Source organism: Diadema antillarum, unplaced genomic scaffold (genome assembly GCF_040938485.1).
Source record: "Diadema antillarum isolate AM-2024a unplaced genomic scaffold, OU_Dant_1.0 seq00001796_RagTag, whole genome shotgun sequence".
Taxonomy (NCBI): Eukaryota; Metazoa; Echinodermata; class Echinoidea; order Diadematoida; family Diadematidae; genus Diadema; species Diadema antillarum.
The window spans coordinates 147,549-170,886 of record NW_027272474.1 but is presented as its reverse complement, the minus strand read 5'-3'; the positions used below and the strand labels follow the sequence as shown (position 1 = coordinate 170,886).

General features: G+C 40.6%; 1 protein-coding gene across 1 annotated transcript in view; it reads left to right on the top strand.

The window, feature by feature from the left end:
- Positions 1 to 23,338, top strand: part of LOC139712386 (uncharacterized) — a 150,917-nt gene that overhangs the window by 39,686 nt on the left and 87,893 nt on the right. The gene's annotated exons all lie outside the window — the stretch shown is intronic.

Genomic DNA, 23,338 nt, shown 5'->3' with positions numbered 1-23,338 from the left:
TTGCCATGCAAAACTAAACAATACACGTCTGACTCATTTGGAATGTAGCTAAATTTTGCACTCCAAATGTTCACACCAGGAGCCATCTTTATCTGCTGCCTACGTTCAGTGATATACTGAAATGTTAATATTTCGTGAGTCAACATTTTTGGGGAATATGATGTTTGATGGTGTACAAGGGGGGGGGGGGGGGACAAAATTTTGTAAAAAAAAAGAATCATTTGAAGATATGAATTCTTGACTTAATATATTTTCATTATGTCTGTATCATCTTCATGATGGTAATGGTAATGATTATTGTCGTCATCATCTTTATTATAATCACAACTTTATTCATTAGGCATGATTTCAATTTTGTCTGCATCATTTCTGTTTCTTGTCTGTATGCATTCTCATATTTATGTGGGTGAGAATATTTTCTTTTTGTCTGGTGATCTCCTGTTTGTTGGAGAAACAAAATTGCCTTACTTTTGGTCTTATCATCACAATATTCATCTGCCTGCCATGTTTTAGGGCAATCATCAGTATTATAATCATTGTTGCCTTCGACTGGTATTTCTTTCTCCATTGATGGCACTCGTACTATCATTATCACTTCCATTTGATTCGAAGATTTTTTTTTGAGAGAGAGAGAGAGAGATCAATACTCCACTCTTTGATGACAGTGTTTCATTCTTGCACCTTCCATATCTCCTCCCTTTCGGTTGCCATGGCAGCCACATCCTTGCTCCATCTTCATCTAACTGCTCGCCTCGCTCTGTCTGTCTCCCTCACTCCCCTTCCTCCAAAGGTACTTGTCATCGATGACATCATGAATGTCGACTGAGTCACTTGACACCTGCGCGGCACTCCCGAGATTCTTTTTTTCCAAGTCTCACTTTTCTGATTGACTGACATTTATTCTGTTTTTTTTTAATGCCTCATATTTGCACACTCGAAATAGCATTATAAGCCACTGTTCCAGAAGCAGGGTAAATGTCCCTATTCTGGTTTAGCCTTGGACAGAATGTTTCTATTCAGAGAATTCACCTCTTTTCTTTTTGTCAAGGCTCCTCTTTAGAATTTTCACAATCCAGCCATGAGCAGTATGAGCTGTCAACAGTACAAAAGAGAAATCCGTTTATATCCTTGATTTGCCAGAAAAAGCTGGCCACTTTTTGGCAGCAGTCACAATTGTTGAGACATGAATGTAGTTTCCCCTTTGCTCTCTTGCAAAGTAATATACATACAACCTGAATAACAGCTGCTCTTGACTTTTTCAGGTGATGTCAAATGAATATGTTTCACCTTGGTTCAGACCCAGCTGGGTGAGCAGGAAGGTCATGCCTTGTGGAGGTCTCCAGAAATCCTTTTTCTTGAGGATTTCTGCTGGTGTGAATAGCTCTTCACTACCATTATAGACTTAAGAATTGTGTCATCAAAGTACATATCCTGATTTTCTGACATATTTGTGTGTGTGTGTGTGTGTGTGTGTGTTCCCGCACCTATTATCTAAGAATAGCTTCACCCCATAGACATAGTTTTTGCTTGTCATCATACCCTTGATGAGCAAAGCAAGAGAAAACTAACAATGTGTAATAGTAGGCATCTTACTCTAACCAAGTGCACCAGCTTACAACAGCAACAAAACAAGTTTTTCCATACCGTACGACGAAGATTGGCTTTCCACAAAGTATGGAACCTCTGTGATAGAGTAATAATCATTGCGCAATTCTATGAGACTTCAGTTAGCAAGTAGACCAATGTGCCAAGGTCAGAAAGTGGTGATCAGTAGGGTAACCTTAGAATTGAATCGAGTCCGTCTCATGAAGTCATTACACAAAAGTCTTTTATAAATCTCAGAATGGCCAAAGCAAAGTCGCTGATATGTAGCTATGAGAGACTTTCAAGTAAAATCCATGTCATGAAGTCTCTGTCATGAAGTCTCTCATAAGTGTGTCTTATGAGCAAAAAGTCTCTCAATAAGACTTTCATGAAATGGACCCTATAATGGAGACTGGGAGACTGTGGTAGGCACATGGGTTATTCACTGAGGGAGACTGGAGGTATGCAGGAGTGTGTTCAGACATGAAGTTTCTTATACACTCCGCACCTCCACTATCTACCTCGGCATAATCGAAGAAGATCTTCTCGACTGAATGCTAGGTGCTTCCCATGTCGTGCTCGATCACTGACAATTTAATTAAGCTTGCCTTGTTCTGTCTCTGACACACGAGCCGTGACCTGCACCCGGCATCTGTTTGCGATTCTGATGGTTCGGCTGGCCAAGACATGGCTGTCCATTGAGCCACCATCATGTCTGGTGAACCCAGGGCAAAAGGGCCGCCGTCATCTCAGCAAATTGGCTGGTTTGCAAGAACGCAGAATCTCTTGGATTGATTGCTGTTTGCCAAATTTCAACTGAGAACAGAAATGATGGACAATTTGATTTTGAAAGGATTGCTCATTATTAGTGCTGTTGCTCAAAATTGAATTGTGTGGGTATAGGAGGCTTGAATACCTAAAACATGTTAATATCTCACTCTGATGGTATTTCTTATGAATGTTGTAACATGGGTAAAATGATTTTTGAGTAAGTAACCTTCATGAGCTGTTGCTTGGAGTTACATTAAGTTCTTTTAGGTTTTCGGCATGAGAGGATGTTAAAGAATGAATTTCATGAATCTTTGCAAAATTTACAAAAGTAGAATGCATACAAAAGCCTTTTCTAGACATGTATAATGCATTGAATGCCAGTGACAAATCACGAAAGTTTCACTTCTCGAAAAAGGCTGTTAGCTGCAATTTGTTAAAGTTTCATGCTGCGAATGTTTCTGGTTTTACTGCAATCCAAAGATGTGGATACATTACTCAGTCAGCTAAAGAAAGTGTCTGGGATGAAAATGGCTTGTGATAACATGGTGCTGAGGAGAATTCATTGGAGAAGGGGAAGGGTGGCAAAGAAGATGTTGATGAGGAGAGAAGGAGATGAAGTAACTGCCAAAGAAGACGAGGACATATTTTGCAGATGTAGAAATTGATCTTGGGGGAAGGTTTCAAAATACCTCAAGAATGCCTGAGAAGCTTGCTGTAAAATGTGTGAAAGGGGTTAGAGCCAGTTGAGAGAGAAAGATAGGATGACAACTCTTCAAATATGTTACTGATTTTTGGGATCTGCAGGTTAAGTGTGATGGAAACAGAGCCGCGAAGGGTCGCAGTGACAAATGAATTTTGAGATGTTTAATCTGAGCTGTCTGCAGCGTGTGTTGAAGTGTTTAGAGTTAAGTTCTGACGGCCACAAACTTGTTATGTGCTGCAGAGCATTGTTAATTTAGCAGTCATGCACGTCCGTTTCCACTCCGGTACAGAAGCAGAGAATGCAATTCCAGTTTTGGCACCTCCTGCATCCCCCTCTGTTTGACCCTGTCATTTGCGCTCGTCCGGACCAGATGATGCGATCGTAACCAGATTGAGAGTCTCATTTCATCCGGGATGTGGGTTCCCCCGAACCCTCTGCCGGGGGGTCAAACGTGGCATATTTCAGATTTCTGCTGTCACAGACGGAGTGGGTTCTATTTTTCCCCCCTGCCCCGGGAGAAGTACATGAGGATTTATCTTTATCCCCACTGGCATTCCTGTCCACCCCATCGCCAAGGTTACCGTCTCCGGCAGTGTGTCAGTATACACTTGTATTTCCTTCTCAGAGTCCCTGTGCAGGTTTAGAGAGCACTGGAACAAAATATGGTTGCGATAAACTTGTTGTCATTCATGGGCAAATGGTATGATTGCACATAAAAAAGAAGCTCGTATACAATGTAAACAGAAATGTGCTTTCCCCTGCAAGGATATATGGAAGTATGACAATAATATTATATAATTTGCTAAAGTGGTTTCAAATGTGTTCAAGTCCTAAAAAATAATGTGACTCAGAGGCATAATTTCCATGAATAGGAAATCAGTTTGGAATCACTTTTAAAGGTTAAAAATCCAACACATGACAAATCATAAATCAGAAACTGAAAAGGTAAAACTACAGGATAGTAGGAAAGTGCTCATTATCAGAGTGCAAACTTGCAGATTTTAGAAACAAGTAGGCCTAATACGCTCAAAGGGGACTTTAATTTGTTGAGATAGAAGATATGAATATATAGTTATATACTCCAAGGTAGCTTGAAAGAGAAACATACAGAAATAGAGAGAGAGAGAGAGAGGGGGGGGGGGGGGAGGGGAGGGGAGAGAGATAGGAATAGAGGATGGAGAGGGAGAAAGAGAGGATGTGAGAGAAAGATACAAAGATACAAAATTTGAAGAGAAAGAGAGGTAAATAGAGTGTGAGAAAATGCTATTGAGGGCACAAAACATGTTGTGCTGCTGAATAGAGTCCCTTCAATCCTAGCCTGTCAGTCTTTGTGGAGGTGTTCTGTGGCTCTCGAGGGGGAGGGAAGGCAGTACTCCAACTTCCGACAACGGATGGATAGGCGAGGTGCCTCACCATGGCGATATCAGCTGTCACACATTGCTTGAAATCTCTCTCGGAATGAATACACGGCCCACTGGAGTGGCATTCACATTCCTGTCAAACAGTGTAACTTTCCTCTTGGTGTAATATCTAGCTGCCTCTCTTACAGCCAGATATCATCAGGTTCACTTTTTTTTTCATTTTTTTTTAAATGGCCATGTGTTCAATTCCTTTCTTTTGTATTGTTTGGGTTTCCTTGGTAACCTATAATTCCATTTTTTAATATCTATCCTTTTTATTCTTTTCTCTCTCTCTCTCTCTCATTTTGTGAAGTCTACAGTGATTTTATTGTAAAGTGTCATATTTTCTGTATAGGTTTCAATCACTGTTAGCATGCAACATTTGTTTTACCATCTTTTCCCCTCCTTTTGGTCACTTTCTCTATTTCTGACTTAGATATTGAAAGCAATTGATCATCACAATGTATCCATGACCCACATACAATGTATCATGATTGTTTCCTTTCACTCTTCTTCTGTCTATTTTATTCTTCCTTCGGTTTATTTGCCATGTGTATCACCCTCATGGCATCGCTGGCCTACTGTTCCGTGGCTCTCACTAAAGTGCTGATAGGCACAGATAACCCCTTAGTATTGAATATACTATCCCAAGTTCCTGGCACAGAGAAGGGTTAGTGTTTTTTTTTTTTCAACTAATATCATCCTAGTATTCAAGCTCAATATTCTTCCAGATAACATTGGCTATCTGTTTTGAACTTAACTGTGCATTTGCACTGATGGGAAACCCTGCCTTCTTAACTTAATTTGTGGCTCCAGAGATATTCCTGTGGATTTTGACATATTAACATTTATTCTGTGTAGTATTTTCCAGTAAGATGAATGTTTGAACGTGACCCAGATGCCAATTGATGACAGTTGAAGCCGATCCTGCATATGTCTAGCCAGTATTTAACTGATATGCAAACATAGATTCAGGAACATTAATGTACAAATATATTTATTCCTTTTTCATATCTCCTTATATTGTTATTTACTCTTTATATATGCAAACCTGAAAAGGTTTTCCTCAGAATGTTTTTATACCCTCAACAATTTTAGGTGTTTTTTCCCTCTGTGTCTGTACATCTGTGTATGTGTGTGTGCGTGTGTCTGTCTGTCTCTTAATCTCTTTGTATGCTTCACTAACTGGCTGTATTATATACCGATGCCGAGCATCTGACCCATTTCCAGATGACCCCGTCTTCCCACTATGGATCAGGTGGTCCCAAGATGTGTCAACCCTCGAGATGACTTTGACTGATAAAGACTGATCAGTATATTTCATCAGGTCTATGTAACTAGCTGGGGATGAATGTTAGCTGTGCCATCACACCCACATCTCCTAGGCTTGTCTTATCAAAAATCCATTACTTGCCTATGCCAAAGGGCATGCTCCCTGCCTCCAGTGCATGTTAATATAAAATATTTCCCCCTCATTTACAATTCTCTTGAGGTAAAGACAAACAGAAAAAAAGAGAAAAATTAAGACCCTGGTGTCCTTTCCCATACATGGCAAACGTCCATCCCCTGCATTTTTATGGTGCTCAACTACAAAAATAATTGTCTGTTGTGGGGGATGATTTGAACCAATGAGGCAGGCACTGATGATGCGACCATGGCAGCATTAGTGCTTGAAGGGCATGTGACCACTTGCTGAAAGTATGCCGCGTGCGAGTGCAATGTGTGCATACTTGTTCACCGAGATGCTTCGTGGATGTCAGCCAAATACTAATGGGGGGCGGTAGATGTGGGCTCGGTTTACACAGGGGCCAAATCAGGGGGTGCATGGGAAGATGGGTTGGGGTGGGGGAGGAGAGATGGGGAGGAGATGGAACATTGCTACAAATGGCAAAATGAATGGAATAATGCATTCCCCATACAAATTTGTACATGAAAGGCAAGGAAGGCATGAACACCAAATTTAGGGGCATAATATATATTCTTACAGAAAATGCATCTGAATTTTGTGATAAACGTTACAAAATTCTCTGGACGTATTTTCCCCTTCATTAAGTTACTTGTCATCAATGACAAAATCTGCTTGAAGATGTCATGATATACAGAGTAGCTAGAAAACATCTGCCATTATTTTTGTTTTTCGATCATCGTATGCATAGTACAGCAAAAAGTGAAATAGTTAGTGTTCCTGTAGAAGCATAAGGTGTATCTTCTACCCTTCCTAATTGTTCCTACCACCACAGGGCCTTAAGCCCTCACCCCCTCCCCCATCTCCCCCCATCTCTCCCACCTGCTCCTGCTCCTCCTCCACAAAATGCCTTCATCATATTTGCTCCCATGCAGGTCTTACCCTCTATCAGCTGCTTCCTCTACTCTGTAATCGTCAACATAATTTCCTTCCCAATAGTGAACTGATGCACTTTTTTATGGGGAGGGGATGGGGGGGGGGGGGGAGGGGGGGAGGGGGAGGGGAAAGAGGGGGATGGGGAGATGAGAGTACACTCATGCCATAATTGCCTATCAAAGTGTTTCGTGATGCAGGACTGTTTCACATCTTAAAAGAGGGTTGCCATGACAACTGAATCCATCTGTAGCAATCTCTGCTGCATTATACCTTATAAGAGGACTCTTATGTTTATTATATTTAGTGCATTTATATATATATGAATTATATATTTCTTCTTTTTTTTTTGGGGGGGGGGTAATAAAAAAGAATGTAGTCAGAAATCTTTGGTCTTTTGGCAGGTGTCAGTCTTCACTGTTGCCACTCCTCGCTTCCTTGTCCACGCCTACCTCAGATGATATTTCCTTGGATTAACTGACTCTCTCCTTCTCTCGTACATACATGCACACAGACAGACACATGAATAGTCTCAAAATGCTATGTTTGCATGCCATTGCCATCAGCACTGCCACTGTGCACAGTAGCTGACCAAAAACACACACAAAGGGGATACCCATGTATGCAGAGAATGTGTTTGACGGTGTATTCGGATGAAAGGAGGCAAAAAAAAAAAAGAGAGATCAAATTGAGAGAGAGAAAGTATCCAGATGACTCACTCTTAGGAGGAGCTGTATCTAAGGGGAATTCCTCTTTCTTCATCTGCTAGCACCCTTCTCTCCTGTCCAAACTTGGAGAATACCCAGTGGACTTACACCTTGGTGTCCACATCAGAGACATGGGCGCATCCATTATCACCGTAAACCCCCGAGCGTCATGGGGGATCCTGTCCCGGGGCGGACAAAGGTGTCCCTCCCTTGCCAGCGTTGGGCGCTGTCAAACTTATCACCACCCCGCAGGTACGCACGCCACATGATTCTAACATAGCGCAATAGTGTTTGAGAAGTGTATTGGGTGCTCAACAGTACTTTGAGAGCTTGTTCTGTAGAGGGGACCCTTTCAGCTGACCAGGAGACATGGACTGTATCTATAAACAGTAAAGCCTGTCTAAAATGGCCACTCAAGGAAGATGAAAAAAAAAGTGACCATTGTAGACAGGTGGCCGCTATAGACAGGTTGTGTGACATGGCATGTGCATCACTCATGTACAATGTAGGCCGACATGTGAGTTCCATGTGTTACATACATGGGTATTAGTGTGCACATTTTTCATGTATCAATGCTGTTATTGCAACACGTTATTGCAAACTACTCTAAATAGTGTGCATACTGCAAGTGAACTTTTCAAGAGTACATTATTATGCCTGATTAATCATTGAAATGTTTGTCAATCATGACTGGCAGAGCTACAAACTAAAAAAACACGCTGAAATATCTGCCTGGCTGCGTGGGTTTGTGGTTGCTATATGCAGGTTAAAATCTTCAGCGGAATACAAAATTGGTGGCCACTGGTCACATTAGAAAGGTGGCCGCTACACGCAGGGTCTTTAATATGGCTTTTTTCTAGGGGGATTTTGTAGTGGCTGCATACAGCAGCAGGTGGCTACTGCAGACAGGTGGCCGCTGAGACAGGGTTGACTCTATGCTTTTTATATAAGATGCATGTATGATAAGTACTATTTTTTCGTGGGTCCCTCCTTAAAGGGATAGTACAGTTTTGGTGGAGATGAGAATTGGGTTTTTAACTTTTTGCGAGATACCAAGAAAACACTTATGATATAGTACAGAACATACCATTTTAAGAGGAATTCAAAGTTTATTTGACGAAGATCGGGTTTGGAATGACTGAAACATCAAAAAACAAAGTAAAACAAAGCGATCATAATAAAGTGTGGGTCCCACACTTTATTAGAATCGCTCTTTTTTGATATCTCAGCCATTTCAAAACCAATTTTCATCAAATAAACGTTGAATTCCTTATAGAATTACATGCTCTTTCACATTTTATAAGAGGTTTCTCATTATCTCACCAAAAATGTTAGAAACCTGAAATTAGGTCTCAACCATAACTGTACAATCCCTTTAACATGTTTTTAATTTACCTTTCATTGTTGTGGTAAGCAAATTTGTTTTAAAAGAATAATTACCACTTTACTTCACTCCCCACCATACCTTTTGAATTTGTGTTCTGTTGGGGAGGGGGGGGGGGGAATGAATCTTGACTTGAATTATTGAAAACAGGGAAATTTTGTAATATGCTTGTTATGGAAGTAAGTTCCTTTTTTTCCCTATGTACAAACTGATACCTTGTTAATGCATTTAAGTGACCATGTAGAATAGATAGAACACACTCTGTGTTGATTGAATATTTCCATCTTGTTTCTTATTCCTCCTTCTTTGCTCTTTTTTTTTTCTAAATGCCTTAGAACCCACATTGCACTATCAAGTGTGATCTTTCTGTGTGTATGCATTGAAATTGTGAGTTTTGGCTGTACTTCGTTAGTCTAGGATTGAATCTCACTCATGGTTGATAGTGTGAATGGCACCAGTGACACAAAGGAGCTTCCGGGCTATGGGATGCTGCCATGTTCAAATTTCTTGATGAAGATCATTTTCCCCATGAATAGAGACGAGCATCTGGAACATGAAGGATTAAACTTTTAGTCCTTTTCAGATTGTATTAACCTTCGGTCACTGTGGCGCTTGGCAGCTGTGATACAAGTATTCAACCTTCTTTTCCCTCTTCTACTCTTGAGAGTGGATCAACGAAAAGGAAGAAAAGAAAAAGGGGAGCTAAACCTAAAGTGATGCTGACCCTTGTCTGAGAAGTAAGCTTGTACTGTTGTAGCAGGACACATGCAATCTCCCTCTAGGGCACCTGTTTCTTTTTTTTTTCTTTTCTCGCTCTCTCTTTCTTTCTCTCTCTTTTTTGTGGGCTGGATTCGATGTCCTCTCTGAAACGTGCCGACGAATCGGCCCCGGAGAGAAAGGAGACACTTTTCCCAGCATCCTGACCAGGATTAGCCCCGACTGGCAGCATCACCTGCATCTCTATGAGTGGGACTGAAGCAGCGGCCGCTTGTGTTTGGAGAGCATCGGCTTTCATCCCCGGGACTAGCCCTTAATTTGATAGTCTGCAGTGTCTCGGCTGAAGGCAGGCAGGCAGGCAGGCAGGGAGAGGGATACCCCCTTCCCTTAACTCTCTTGCATCATTCTCCCTATTCTTCTTCTTCTTCTTCTTCTTCTTCTTCTTCTTCCTCTTCATTTACATCCTTTTCTTCACATCTTTTTCTTCACATCTTTCTCTGTTCCTTACAGTCTCACCCCTTCTCCATTTCTCTGTATCTCTTCTTAGCTTTTTGTTCACCATTGCCCTCTGTCTGTCTGTCTGTCTGTCTGTCTGTCTGTCTGTCATTCTAAGGCTGCTTTCAGAAAGACAAGTTAATGTAGTCCATACATGGTATGGATGTACGACGTATTGATGTGAGACCATTAACACCGAGTTATTGTATATTCATATGACATATGGATATGGAATGCTTTGATATTTTTAATTTCAATTCAATTCATTTTCATATTTCTCAATGAAAAGTATGTCAGATATAACAGAAAGCATTCAGACACAAATAAACGTATGGATATATCCATATGATGTATCAATATACATGTATCAGCGATTTCCCATTGGTCCATTATGTAAGGAGACTACTTCAGACTCTCAAGTCTTCAGAGAAGATCTTCACACTGTTCTGAGCAAATATTGTATCCGCTTTTTTATTTAGTGAGTTCAATTTTGGTAAATAGAGACTTTAAAGGACAAGTTCACCTTCATAGACATGTGAGTTGAGTGAATGTAGCAATATTTGTAGATCATATCGGTGAGAGTTTGAGGAAAATCGGACAATTCATTCAAAAGTTATGAATTTTTAAAGTTTCTGCTCAGTCATGGCTGGATGAAAAGACTACTTTAGCTTGTGATGTCACATGAGTACAACGATATAAAGAAAGAATAAAGAAAATTCAATGTATTTCCATTTTTCTTGCATAACGAAATAACACTCGACTTCTTTCTTTTAGAAGGCTGGGGGAATAATATTACCCTTAACATATGTCAGTAGCAAGTCAAAGAAATGTGCATGTTATTCAAAAAGTAAAGTTTTGTGAAATTCTCTTTTTATTTTCCCTATATCGTTGTATGCATGTGACATCATACACTGAAGTAGTCTTCTCATCCAGCAACGACTGCGCAGATACTTAAAAAATTCATAACTTTTGAATGGATTGTCCGATTTTCCTGAATCTTTCACTGATGTGTTCTACTAATATTGCTGCATTCTCTCAATCCTTATGTATATGAAGGTGGACTTGTCCTTTAAATTCCTGACAACTTCATGTTCATGGAGTACAGCTATGGACAGAGAATCAGGAGATGTAAATGTGCCAAGACAAGTTTTTGTGCTTGGGCTGGTGTTAGTGTTTTCTTGAAAAAAAATGAGTGGAATCAAGCTCCAATACTACTGATCAAATGCACTTGAACCCATCACAGGTGTTAATGGTGTTGTGGTAGCAGTAACACATATCAGCACAGGCTCCAAACTTAAAGTCATCCATTATTACCATGTGATAGGTTGTTTTTATAATTTGCATTCTGTAACCGATCTTGGGGGGGGGGGGGGGATGGCATGGGATGTTAGGAACGCTGGGTGGCCAAGGCCATGGGATATGTGAGCTGCGTCGTCGAGATTAGGATTCAAGTAGGCACACTGGCAGCCATTCAAAGCATGCAGCACCTCCCCGAAATATTCACATAGACCGGGTAATGAGCGCCCACAAACAGCCCTGTACTGCGATTTGCATGCAAGACGCGATGGTTTCGGGATGCCGGGTGAGAAGCATCTCCGCTCTCTTTCTCGCGCCTCCTATCTCGCTCTCCATCCCTCTCTCTATTCTCTATCTCTCTCTCATAATTTTTTTTTTTTCTGCAGTGTTTGGCCGTGGACGTCAATGTCACGGCCACTGCCCAAACCCTTGCATAGATTGGGTTGTGTTACACGGCCCGGCTGCCGTCTTTTTAGCAATGCAGATTAATGTAGCAGCTTTTTTGTGGAGTAGTTTCCATCCTCGGCCACCCTATTCCCTCCGATCTGAGGGGGATTCTTCGCCGTCGCTTATTAAAAGTGGTATTGCCTTACGCGACGCCTTATCACATGACGCCTGGAGCTCTGCCTCCTCCTCCTCCTCCACCACCTAACCCTCCTCTGCTACCTCATCTCCTCGTCTCCACCACGTTTCTGCCCCCACCATCCACTCTGGTCTACCACCACTTATCACTTCATCATCTTTCATATGCCAAACCATTAGAGTCCCTCTCTCTGCTTGTTTCTCACTCCTTTGTGTACCCAAATTATTTGTAAGCAGATGTTGTAGATGTATACCCACATGTTCATTTATTTTTACATGCCTTCCGCCACCTTCCTACCATTCCATAGCCCATCCCTAACAGCTTGGTCTCACCAGGGAGGTGGGATCACCTCCATGGTTTCACTTTGCTACCCCTACCCACCGCTATCAGCTTCTCCTCTTGGGTGCCAAAATTTGGTGCTATATGTCCTCTCCTCCATCGCTATGGCAACAGAAGGCAGGTATGGGGAGGTGTCCCTGGATGAATTTTGCCCTTGGATGCATATTCCTCCATGCTGCCAGCTACAAGAAGTCACCAAGTAATGAAATTAGTAAAATCAGTTTCTCTAGCTTGTCGGAATGATATGTGTGTTATACATCGAAGTCTTTTCTCACACACACACACACACAAAAGGAAGATGGCTCTAGAGTCTAAAATACCGTTCTCCACCTACTCCTTTCGTGAGCAAAATGATATCGTCTAAAATGAAGATGGTGGTGATGAGTGGAGTAGAAACAGGTAGGGACAGAAAAACCCTCACCAATACTGTTTATCTCTCATGCACCACTTGCTGGATACTCTGATGATTCTAGAAATGAAATGATGTGTAGAATTGAGACCTGGAACTGAGAATTCTAACCTGTATAAAGCTGTACAGCATGGGATCAGACCATGTTACTATTTATCAATCATGTCCCAACATAGCTGGTAGGTTATAATGTGTGGATTAAAGGGGAAGACACAAAGGGGGATATCATTTGGAATGAGCACAATTAGGTGGCAGCTACTGCTCCACAAAACAGGAAGAAAACCAGTGAAATATTTGAAAAAGTGCTCTTCCTAGTTCACTTGCTGGAGTTAGTTCTTGCCCTCATCATTCATGTTTGTTTAACCCGTGGAGGACGGGTACCAAGTATACTTGGGCAGATGTCTATGGGAAATGTGTGTTGTAGCGAAATCAGTCCGTCCTCAATGGGTTAAGTGTCTCTTAGCTGAACACACCTGACTGTGTGATGTGAGTACCTCTTCATTAGTGGGCTGAGATGTGCTATTATCAAGATCTACTTTGATAGTATGCTGTAATATGTGGACTAAAAGAAAAGATCTGTTCAAAGGGAAAATCATCTTGAATGGTAGTGAAAGAAAAGGTACAACCTATTGAGATAAGAAGAAAAATCAGTGGAAAAAGTTGGGAAATGACTGTTACTTGAAATGTTAGAGAATGCCTTATGGGCATCTGATAACCTGTCAGTACCACTGGCTGCTGTGGTGTCTACGAAGCCATTGGTATTTTTGATGAGCAGCCCTGAGAGAATCGAGTAAGCATTCATGTGACCACGATGTTGCTTGTACAAATTTAGTATATGAAACATATGGTATGAAATACTATTACTTATATTTTTGCTTTATGCGAAGGACATGAGGAGGAAGGTACAAAGGGAGTCTCACTAAAATGATGACCTTTTAGCAAATTTGTTCTGTTGTTTGTCTAGGAAGCTGTGAATAAGTCGTGATTCAGACGTAAGTGGTCACAAGACAGCCAACACCCAGCATTCATTTATCGCCAACTTGAAATGTTCCAACAAGATGATTGAATAGGCTTGGGAATGTGCAGTGGACAGGCTTCCACGGTGGGGCACAGCCGCAGAGAATCCTCTCTCGATCTTGCTCGTTCTTTCCGATTCCCCGTCATCTGCAGCGGACCGTGGAAACGGCTTCTCGGCTTTCTCCCCGGCAAGTTGTGTCAACTTTCCCTCAGAGAGAGCCCAAGGTATACACCAAATATACCCAAGAGTAATGTCTGCTCTCTCGTTCCACTCATTCTGCCCTTCTCTCTCTCCTCATCTGTCTTTCTCTTTCCTTCCTCTTTTACTCGTTCTATCGAACTGTCTATCTGTATAAAGTCTCTAGGTGTATTTCCCTCATTTATTCACTGGAGAACAAAGTCCAGAGAAGAACTGAAAAAAGGAGAATAGACAGGGAAAGTATGGGAAAGAAAATAAATGAAGGGGCCAGAGAAGGAGAGGAGGATAATGAAAAGAAAGTGATATTTTTCAGTCATTGTGGTCTGTTGCTACTGTGTGATCGGTTTGGTCATCTGTCAATTCACAGCTTTGCCTCCATCGTTTCATTTTTCAACTTTACTGACCTCTTTTCTCTATGTCTTCCACTATTCTCTTTTATTTCATTTCCTTCTCTTCAGGTAGTGTTCTTGTTACCATAGATGGGTGTCTCCCTCAGATATCTCCCCTCATATCTCACTCTTACTTGTATTCATCTCCTTCTTCTGTTTCTGCCCATCTTTTCCTCTCTGTCCTCTGCTGAGTGTATGTTATATCTCATGTCTGATGGGTTAAAGGGATGGTATAGTTTTGGTTGAGATGGGGATTCAGGTTTTAACCTTTTGAGAGATACATGGAAACCACTTATATAAAATATGAAAGAACTTACACGTCTAAAAGGAATTCAAAGTTAATTTGATGTATCAAAAAGCAAAGTAAAACAAAGTGGTCCTAATAAGAGATGGGGCCCACCTGTTATTAGGACTTCTTTGTGTTTTTTTTTTTATATGTCAGCCATTTCAAAACCCAATTTCATCAAATACACTCTGAATTCCTTTTAGAATTGTATGCTCTTTCATACTTCATATAAGTGGTTTCTAATCATCTCGCAAAATTTTAAAACCTGAATCCCCATCTCAACCAGAGCTATACCATCCTTTAATCTACAGTATAGTAGGTCTCTTCTCTCCCAACCTTTCTGCATCTTCACCCCTAACTTTCTTTCACGTTCTCTCCCTCTTTCACTGTTCCCTTCTGTATGTCTTTTTGATGTACGACTATACACCATCCACTCTCTCTCCCCTACCCTACTCCCCTTAGAGTTCATTTGCTAGATGAAGGAGGGAGTAATTAAAGAGGGACATTAGGGGTGATGCTGATGCCAAAACATTCACCAGCCTCGGGATATTATCCACCTGGGAGTCCACCCATGTATAACCTCCACGTCCATCCTCCATCCATACGTGTCAATGCAGTATGGGTACGTTCGGTCCCTTGTTCATGCCGCAATATATAGATGACTTGCTCTGCTGACTTGTGAAAAGAACTGCATGTGGGACTAAAACCAGAAAAAGGCAATGAAGATCAATCTAAACCGTTATCTCAGGCCATTTTTCACAACCGTCCTCTTGCAATGTCTTTAGCTGTAAGTGACTATGAGGCTGCTGGTTTTACAACAGGTTTAAAAGCATCAGCAAAAGGTGTGCAATCTGTTTGTTAAAGAGCCAAAAGGCATCTCTACCCACTACCAGAATAGGTGCTGCCACTGTGATGCAAGCTAGTTTATTAACCCATTGAGGACGCACTGATTTTGCTACAACACGCATTTCCCATTGACAGCTGCCCAAGTATACTCGGGACTTGTCCTCAGTGGGTTAAAGGATGTTGACAGAGTAGAAGGAATCCAACTGATATATTTTTGAATCAAATGACATTTTAGACAGGAGCTGTCGTGTGCTCATCCTAATAATTGATCAGAAAAAATGAGATGTACGTCAGGAATGTTTGAAACTTGGAAACAAAGTCTATATCACTGTCTATGAGTTAATCAGAGTTCTTTGCTAACATTCTGTCAGCCGTTTCCCACTCTACCTGTTCTTATTCTGACTTCATTGAAGACACAGAAATATGATGCAAATTTCTTCAATGAATTTGACGATGGGATGTAGCCTTGAGTCAAAGACTAATGAGAAAAAGTAAGTCAATCAGGCAAGGTTTAGTTGAAGGTTAGAAACTTTAACAAGCTTGAATTTATGAAGGTAGCCTAGTACACAGGCTAACCACAAGCTACCTCTGTTGTACCTGCATATCTATAACCTACCTCTCAAATGGTGTGGCAATATTTTTGATTCTCTTTTGCAGAGGAGACATTATTGATGAATTAAATACATATTACTGGGAATTCTATCTTGTGAAAAAAAAAATCTTTGAAATTGAAGACACCATAACAGAAGATTTGTTGAAACGTGAGCAAGACTTGAGAACTATTGAGAGATTTCCAAGAATTCATCGACATTATCTGACATTATGCCTCAGGGACTCCTCAAACACAGCTTCCAATCTTACCATAAACTTGATATGGTACCTGTATAGTTCCCTGTCTTGCTGTGTGCAAGGCATGACTTTGTACAAAATTGTATAAGGATTTTATGTGATCTGTATGAAGGAATCAGCTTCCATTGTCATGATAAAAGTAGGTTTTGATAACACATCAGTCCTAATGGAGGATAGATTTGTATATGTTGTAGGAAGATACGGCATACGAGGCCCCCCTTTAAAGCTTCCACCCAATAATCATGAGTGCTTGATAGTGCAGACTTTCCTCTGATCATTTCTTTCTGTTGCATTGTGTTCACGAGATGTACATATCTCATGGGGAGTGTATACTAGCACTCTACTAATAGCCTAGTGCCTCTGTGTCTGAGCATGTTATTTATAATGGATAGCTGCATTTATACCTTTTTATTCCTCCTTGGCCTATTCCCCCCAAACAACAATCACCTCCTTCTCAAGATGTGCATGTAGCTGAATACAAATAATGTTACTGCCTCTCTCAGCATTTGGTGTCACAAAATGTGCGTCATTAAGCTTGAATTGCTTAGGGATTAGTGTTGATGAAAATTATTCTTTTTTTCCCCCTTGATTTATTAGCTGAACATGGCACTATCTGGAGGTGGTGACTAGGGATCAGATTTGCATTGTTGAACTCCAGTAGTACAATACTATTGTGACTTTTCTTGGGTTGTAATATATTATTTCTCACCCTCTCCCACATGTTTTGTTGCCGAGATCTTGGAATATGGTATCTTAAACCTGTCAGTGGATATGAAAAAAAAATGTCTGTTACTCTTCATGGTGAAAAGGAGATATTTAAAAAAAAAAAACAGCAAACAAAACAATGGAGGTCTTTTGAGGTAGAGTTCCATATTTCTAACTAGAGTCTGTAATATGTAAAAAACAACAACAATACATAAAGAAACTAGCTTTAATTCATTCAGATGTTTTCAAGCAGCAATATTTTACTGGTATCATTTTCAGCCAACGTCGGACTATCAGTATCTATTGTTTTCTTCTTCTTCTTTTTTAAAGCCTATCAGCCTGTAGTACTTGAGATCTGTGTGACAAGTTTAAGGAAAAAAAAGGAGGAAAAGGGATGATAGATGTTTAATAATCATCAGTGATTCATGTCCAAAGGCCTGTTGCATAAAACTTTTACCTGAGAAAAACTCAGGTAGATTTTTAACAAAATTTTTCCTGTGTGAAGTCAATGGCAGAATCATGTTTACCCAAATTTGAATTCCTTACCAGAGTTTTTCTCAGGTTAAATGTTAATACAGGTGTCCATAAGTTTTGATAAAATCCAGCACTTATTGTAAGAGAGGACTTCATGAGGAATGCAGGCAAAACTTCCCCCTTCCTCCTCCTCCTTGGAGCAGAGTCCTCCGGGGTATCAAACGTGGCATGGTGAGGCGTACCTGGCACCCTAATTCACATCCATCATCTGCGGTGGGCCGCAGTATTAACCAATCTCGTCCAAACATGCATGAAGGTAGATTGGGGAATGAGGGTTTTAGGTTGTCCAATGATAATGCAAATGCATGATCGATCTTAGATTTTGAGTTTTTCATGATTTTTTTTTAAAACATTATGTACTGTTACTTTCATACTCGTAACTGTGTCTGTATTGTTCTTGTGGTTTATTTCTCCGTCTATATTTTTTGTTTAGATCCTGTTTTTGTCCTTTTTTTTTTACTGTTTCTTCTGTGATACAAATTTCATGCCATTGACTCAAGACTTGCTGCCAGTGGGAGTGATCTTTGCTAAATCTATGCAGTATGTGGCAGTCTGCATCACTTTTGAGGGAAATATTATCTTTCTGGTTTGCTTGTTAACCCGTTGAAGATGGGTTGAGTTTGCTACATCATGCATTTCCCATAGAAACCTGCCTGGGTATACTCGGGACTGGTCCTGACTGGGTCAAATAGTGGATTTGATCTTGTAATAGTGATTCTTCTTGGGAAGGTTTTGGCTGGAGCAAAATTGGGTTAACCTAAATGGGTCTGATACCCCAAGTCTGGCATCAGCAAGCAAGCTGTGGGCAGGGTGGCTCTAATCACAAAATCACATTGAAATCACATCAGTCCTGTCATTGTAGTGAGTAAAGAAATAATGAAATCATATTCTTACTGTCCTAGAGACTGTTGTATGTTCATTTTGCTACATAAGTGGACACCTTTGAACATATGTTGGAGAGCAAAAAACCTTGCTGGTGAGAAATGCAAATCACATCGCATTCAGGACAAGAAATGCTGCATTCTGGAAAAAGCAACAACAATATTGATATGTTATCTACTTCCTCATGTTCTACAGCCTCTGGGCAAGCTGTTACTTGGACTTCTTTATGAAGTATTAGTCATGTGAACATAGCTGATCAATCCATCATGAATTAGAATTTACTGTGTCATGAATTGGAATGCTGTGTTGGTGTCGTGTCATGCATTAAAAAGATAAAACGTGCCATGAGTTGTCCAGCTATCATTTCCATGTGAGGCGGTAACAGGAATTTGAGCAGTGTGTGCCTTTGACACGTCATGATTCGAATAGCGAACACATCCTTTCCCCGTTATATTGGGAAGCTCATTTGGGCAATTTCTCGATACCGTGCCATGATGCACGTGTCTTCCTTTTAGGGGGGTCTTGTTCTGGCATGCCGGGGACGTGTGCGCTTACCTGAGTACAGGCAATATATCTCGGCAAACAATTCGTTTGAAGGCCGACTCTTGATCAAATGTTTTCCTTTGCACCTGACAAATGCCGCAAGTTGCCTCTCCGCCCGGCTTAATTCAAGACGACTTTATTGAGTGCTCGCAGGGCTAAGACGTCCTCCCTTTACACGATGCCGCGAGAATTTCTTGACAGAGAAAGAGAGCGACATTGAGATGGGGAGAGGTGTAATCAGAGTGAAAAATTACCAGTATGGTTTTGGAGATGTCCTCCTCGAGTGATCCCTTTTTACAAGAACCATGTCGCTCTCAACTGGGAAACTCGACATTTCCTTGGTAGCTTTCTTGTGCTTGCCACATCATTGCATCATTGACTGTGTACAACTCTACAGTGTACGTTAGAAGAGTGTGGCTTCTATAGGAGTCAATGAGTTAAATCCTTTGATGAGGCTATGATAGGTATAGCAGCTGCTGGTGTAATTTTCCCACAGACCTGAAATTGGGAGTCAGACAGCGTAATGTGCTGCATAAATGAATCGTTTATTATCTTTATGAATATGATTACAATGTGGCTGCTCCTGCTATTGTTGCTTTTGCTGATGATGATCGTATGATTGTTCTCATCCTCAAAGCTATGAATAATATTATTGTTATTGCCATCATTTTCATCACTATCATCACCACCATCATCATAGTCACTATTGTCGAAAAGTGCTGCTTTGTATTGAATAAAAACTCTACAAGGTCCATTCACACATGCTGAAAAAAAAAAACCACTCGAATTGTGATTCATATGACACCTATTTTTCCCCTTTTTTCACACATGCTTGCTCACATATGCCCTTAGCTCAAAACCATTTATGTGAGTGTATATCAAATATCTGTGATGAATGTATAAAACAATGCGAAAGTCACACAGAAGGAAGAGGCTATGCTGAAACTTCAATTCTTTTTTTTCTCTATTATCACAGTAGTATAAAGAAGGAGGCCTGTAACAGGAAAAGCACCTTCTGTGTATTATCTCACACCTGATATATTTGTATCCCAAAAGCAAAGAAAGTCTACATTGTCAATAATATGATTTTAGAGGATATTATATATGAAGGAGAATTTTCTATGTGCTCCATCTGATTGCAAAGATATCAATATCCACAATGGTTTGAGATTTTTTTTTTTCATTTCAGTCATTATAGTCATTTTCTCATCTCATTTTGATATTCTTTAAATTTAGGATTTATAGGCAAAATTGGTATTGCTGTATTTATGTCTTTTTTTTTAATTTTACAAACTGACCAATGGATTTAAGTATAAGGATTATTTCCTTGTGTCAAGACATCTGTCTTCAAAAGTTTATATGTGGTCATGAATGTCTAGTGTGGCCTCCTGGTCACTCATGGGCAGTTGTCTGACCAGGTCAGTTTTAATTGCCTTGCATGGCCTCCATAATTCATCTGGGGGGGGGGGGGGGGGGTGGGATGGGAGAGAAGGTGCAAAGATGAAGGAAAAGAGGTGAGAAATTCGGTCTCAAGAGTTTGATGACAGTAATATCTGTCTCCTCCAAAGATGTCCTACCAGTAGCACAGATAAGAGAACTGTGTCTTTAGTCCCACATATGAAGTTTGATGTAGTGAAGATATAAATATGATGTAATCTATTATAGGGATCATTAGGGATTTATCAAGAGGGACAGTATGATGTTATATCAATCAATTCCCCATATGTCCCTATCGGAATGTACTTGTGCCAGGTAATGGGATGGGTTACAAAAATATTGCTTGAATTTGCAATGGTAATGTGGTTAGTTCTCTATGCCTAAGCCCATGCCTGTTTTTCTGTGTAATTGTAATGGTTTCAAGGAAAAATTCCCTTTGGAAACAGAAAATATAATAATTTACTTGTGACTGACTGAAATGAGTCCTACAGAATGGTCTGTTAATAATTTGAAAAGTGACCATTATTGTTTTGTTTGAGAAATTTATCAATAAGAGTACCATGCCAAATTTGTTGATCAAGTTCTTGGGCAGACATGCTGATTTACAAGTTAGATTGAAAAAAAAATAACCTGTTAGCCTGTCTGTTTTAACTCATTCATATCCACTGGTAGTTGATCTGCATGTCGTATCAGAGATGATTTTTGCGTTTAGTCTCTGGAAGGTTAATATATGACTAGAACACCACCACAGGAAAGATCATTTAGGCCTATACAGCATACTCTTTCCAAGTTGGTATCATCAGAACTAGCTGAAAATGTTGAGGAGCCATCTTGATAGCTCTGAGGTACACATATCCAATGAAGAGTTTTAGACAGTAGATTACATTGACACCTTATGTCAAGCAAGATGTCATGGCAGTACTGTGGTATCCAAAGCCTGTCAGCTTGTCACAACACCCGAAAGTGTGGATATTCCCACAACATGATATTCAGAAGCTACCCCCTGAACTCGTTAAGGCAGATACCATTTATCACATTATATTGCGCTATTGAGCATCTCACACCAGAGGTGTTAACCCCAGTTTGATACCATCATCAGCACTGTGGTATAGCTTCACTGGTATTGCTTTTGCCCCCCTTCATTTACCCTCTGTCTGCACTCCTGGAATCCCTAGTATCAAGGTCCATCAGCTAGTATCACAGTCCCGCAAGCATACAGACCCTGTGTGTTTGTGGGTAGACTGTGATGTAGCCCATTGAGTGGGAAGCCCTCGGAGTGCTAGCACTCACAAAGGGTGTTTGTGTACGTGTGGGATATCTTGGTGCCATCGGCTTTTGTTGGATAGAAGATTTGGAGGGTTGTGTTGGCCAGATTTAAATGAAAGAAGTATATGCGTGACATGTGGTATAAAATGCAAAGAGAGTGAGAGAGGGGGGAGAGAGCAATATCTGAAAAGAGAGAAAGAATACATAACAAGAGAGATATAGGCCTATTAAGAACATAGGAGAGAGTATACAAGTGTAAAGAATGGTAGATGATGCTCCTTTGGTATAAGTGGGTATAGTCTTTAGGCTCAGAGGAAGGGATGGGGGGGGGGGGCAGTGGTTCTTTGTAGTGTTTCTTGGAAGGGTGTATGATCTGATTGTCTATGAAGTGCCTGTGGTGGCTGTCTTCTGGATGCCAGATTGATCGTAGAGCCTTCAGTCTATCTCAAAGTTGCTCTGATTCACTTCCCATTAAAAAAAAATTATATAATGAAGTAAAATTCAGGGCCCAAAATCATCATCTTGATATCTTTATACACTTTATTTGTTTGGATCCAACAAAATTTTGATACAGTGAAAGGAAACTGCTGGTCCCGAGGACTTGGTTATAATGATAGTCTCCTGTATCCTCCGTCAACGATCCTGTCCACCTTCCTTGTCCAGCTCTTCTAGATTTGCTCTTCCTATTGCTTTACAATTACAGGTGTATGTATCTCTCTTGAGGTCGCATGCAGAGAGGCCTCTCTCTTCCTTACAATTTTTGCAGGCTCTTTGAAGTGTCTATGATGTAATACAGCCATTTACATCGTACTGCTAGGGTTTCAAAGAACTGCATGATACCGTTCCCTCTCAATGAATTAAAAGAAAAAAGAAGTATCCAACTAGTGCTTGCTGGCGGTTGAAGCAAAGTCTGGTCTCTACGATGTTTGATGCAAAGTGAAGTCTTTCAGCATCCTTACAAGCTGCTTCGCTTCACTATTCACGGGAGATTTGCTGCCAACATCTTCTGTCTTGCTGGAGACCGCATCACAAGCTCTTATACCACTTATTTCTGATTGATTGATGCTCCAAGCCGTTCAAACTGGTCTCTCCCAGCCAGCTCTCTCTTCCATGGAGCACTAGGGGGTGACTATCCCCCTATAATCCCCAAACAAGCCGAGACTCTGTTCGTCCACATTGGAGCTTGTAGCTTTTAAGCACCTCGGGGAAGACTGCAAAGTGGCAGAAAATTTTATACACCATTTCTTTCATACTAGCGTTGTTGTGTCCTATGTGCTTACTTCAGAGATTACTGGTGCTTTGCCCATACTGACACTTCTTCAAGTTTCTATGAGAAAAGTTTTAGGAATTATCAGCAGGTCAGAAATGTCCTCTTACTTCTCTTCTTAGAAAACCATCATAGTTTGGTTGCACAGATGAATTTATAAGTATTTCTGTTTGAAATGTCCTATACTACAGAAAACGATGTCTCTCTTTGAACCCTGTATCTCTGTTTGAAATGCCCTATACTACAGAAAATCATGTCTCTCTTTGAACCCTGTTTTTCTTTGGCGGGATAGTCAGCCACTTTCCTCAAGTCATTTTTCAGACTGTAAAAATTGATGATGTGGTAATTTTGTAATGATAATCCCAGTGATCTGATATCTAGAGAGTATGTTC